Raw genomic sequence first — 3,198 nt, forward strand, 5'->3', positions numbered from 1 at the left:
GCTCCTAAAAAAAGGGGGGGGGGGTTACGTGGCGCTGATGAGAAGCAGATGGTTACAGTTTCCTGGGGTGCTCAGGGGCCGATGCCCCCCTTTCCCCTCCCCCTACCCCACCAGGCAGCTCTACATACAGAGGGGGTGAAAGTGGTTCTCTCATTAAAGAGAGGTAACCGCCTGCAGGTAGCTGAGTTGTTTTCTTTTTTTTTTTAGTTCACTTTAAAATTAGATTTTTTTTTTTTATTATTAAAATGTTTTTAAAGCTGAACACCTAAATACCCAGATAAATGTCTGGCAGGAGACCTGATTTTTCCCTGCTGCAGTTCAGGGACACTTGCAGGTCTTGTCCCTCCCCCAGCCTGTGATTGGACAGTGAAAAGAGAAGCAGAAGACTGATGAGCTCATCTCACCCTGCAATCTCCTCCTCTCAGCATGTTCCTTGCAATGCAAACACACTAGCAGGTCTTGTCCTTCCCCCAGCCTGTGATTGGACAGTCAAAGGAGAAGCAGAAGACTGATGAGCTCATCTGGCCCTGCAATCTCCTCCTCTCAGCATGTTCCTTGCAATGTAAACACTGGCAGGTCTTGTCCCTCCCCCAGCCTGTGATTGGACAGTGAAAGGAGAAGCAGAAGACTGGTGAGATCATCTCCCTTTCACTCTGCACCCCCCTCCTCTCAGCATGTTTCTAGCAATGCAGCCAATGCCGACACTTACAGGTCTTGTACCCCCCCCCCCCCCTCAGCTTGTGATTGGACAGTCAAAGGAGAAGCAGAAGACTGATGAGCTCATCTCGCCCTGCACTCTCCTCCTCTCAGCATGTTCCTGGCAGGTCTTGTCCCTCCCCCAGCCTGTGATTGGACAGTCAAAGGAGAAGCAGAAGATTGATGAGCTCATCTCACCCTGCATGCTCCTCCTCTCTTCCTTGCAATGCAAACACTTGCAGGTCTTGTCCCTCCCCCAGCCTGTGATTGGACAGTGAAAGGAGAAGCAGAAGACTGATGAGATCATCTCCCTATCACTCTGCACCCCCCTCCTCTCAGCATGTGCCTTGCAATGCAGACAGTACCCGGACAGGGTCATCCAACACTCCAGGGGTAAAGTGCATAACTGCGCCCCCCTCTCCTGCTGCCAATGCATGTCGTAGAAGGATGTACCACCCTGCCTGGTCTGGCACGCTCATAGTTGTCAGGGAGGGTGCAGTGCGCATGTGTAGTCTATCATTTGCTTTCAGGCAGCTGGGGGTGGTTGGGCAGGTTCTCATACATGGTGTGTATTTTCTTGTTGGAGGTTGGGGTGATATATATCAGGCATGTTGGAGGGTGGTGTGTGAGCAGCCCACAAGAAGGGAGGCCATGGGACAAGAGTTGCCAACCACTGACATGGAGCATGCATGTATTGGGGGTGCTCACAAAGCAGCACCACCCCTCTCTTGGGTAAGGGCACTGCCCCTCCTCCCCTACCTGTGCAAACCCAGATATAACTTACCTAATGCATAGCCTGTGCAGAGAGCAAAACTGTGGGAGGGGCTCAGCAGGCCCCACCCACTACAGGCTGCCTGCAGAAATCTACAGGAGGGGGTGGGGACAAGACCAGTTACCCTGCACAAGGAGAAAGAGGGCAGAGCTGCAGGAGGGGCACAGCAGGCTCCACCCACTATCGACCGAAATCTACAGGAGGGGGCGGAGACAAGACAAGTCATCCTGCACAAGGAGAGAGAGCAAAGCTGCAGGAGAGCCCAGCAGGCCTCACCCACTACTGACAGAAAACCGCAGGAGGGGGCGGAGACAAGACCAGTCATCCTGCACAAGGAGAGAAAGGGCAGAGCTGCAGGGGGGGGGGGGGGGGGCAAATCATACTCCACCCACTACAGGCTGTCTGCAGAAATCTACAGGAGGGGGCGGAGACAAGACCAGTCATTCCGCACAAGGAGAGGGAGCAGAGCTATGGGAGGGGCCCATCAGGCTCCACCCACTACGGGCTGCTTGCAGAGAACTGCAGGAGGGCGTGGAGACAAGACCAGCCACCTGCACAAGGAGAAAGAGGGCAGAGCTGCAGGAGGGGCCCAGCAGGCTCCACCCACTATCGACCGAAATCTACAGGAGGGGGCGGAGACAAGACAAGTCATCCTGCACAAGGAGAGAGAGCAAAGCTGCAGGAGAGCCCAGCAGGCCCCACCCACTACTGACAGAAAACCGCAGGAGGGGGCGGAGACAAGAACAGTCGTCCTGCACAAGGAGAGAAAGGGCAGAGCTGCAGGGGGGGGGGGGGGCAAATCATACTCCACCCACTACAGGCTGCCTGCAAAAATCTACAGGAGGGGGCGGAGACAAGTCCAGTCATTCTGCACAAGGAGAGAGAGCAGAGCTATGGGAGGGGCCCATCAGGCCCCACCCACTACAGGCTGCTTGCAGAGAACTGCAGGAGGGGGCAGAGACAAGACCAGCCACCCTGCACAAGGAGAAAGAGGGCAGAGATGCAGGAGGGGCCCAGCAGGCCCCACCCACTACAGACAGAAAACTGCAGGAGGGGGCGGAGACAAGACCAGTCACCCTGCACAAGGAGAGAGAGCAGAGCTGTGGGAGGGGCCAATCATGCTCCACCCACTACAGGCTGCCTGCAGAAATCTACAGGAGGGGGCGGAGACCAGACCAGTCATAATGCACAAGGAGAGAGAGGGCTGAGCTGTGGGAGGCGCCCATCAGGCTCCACCCACTACAGGCTGCTTGCAGAAAATGACAGGAGGGGGCGGAGACAAGACCAGTCCCCCTGCACAAGGAGAGAGAGCAGGAGTTGTGGGAGGGGCCCAGAAGCCTCCACCCACTACACTGCCTGCAGAAAATTACAGGAGGTGGGCGGAGAGGAGACCGGTCACCCTGCACAAGGAGAGAGATCAGCGGTGGGCGGTCTTTATTACAGGAAGTCTCACACTGGATGACTGCACAGATCTGGAGGAAATACACAAAGATCACCGAGATTCAGGAAGAAGTCACATGATGAATTGGATAATTTTTTGCTCTAGCCTGGAGTTCAGCCCTCGAGGCTCCCCTGCCCAGAGGGTGACAACGCTGCCTTGCAATTTCACTGCAGAACAAACAGCGTTGTCACCTTGTTTCAGGAAGTGGCAAAATAACAGATCTACTGGCAGGATCAACAGGTAATAAAATGGTGTTGCGGGGGAGGGGACTCGGAAAAACCAAAAACAG

This window comes from Lithobates pipiens, unplaced genomic scaffold (assembly GCF_037356315.1).
Source record: "Lithobates pipiens isolate NorthernLeopardFrog02 unplaced genomic scaffold, aLitPip1_a1.2 Scaffold_28, whole genome shotgun sequence".
NCBI lineage: Eukaryota > Metazoa > Chordata > Amphibia > Anura > Ranidae > Lithobates > Lithobates pipiens.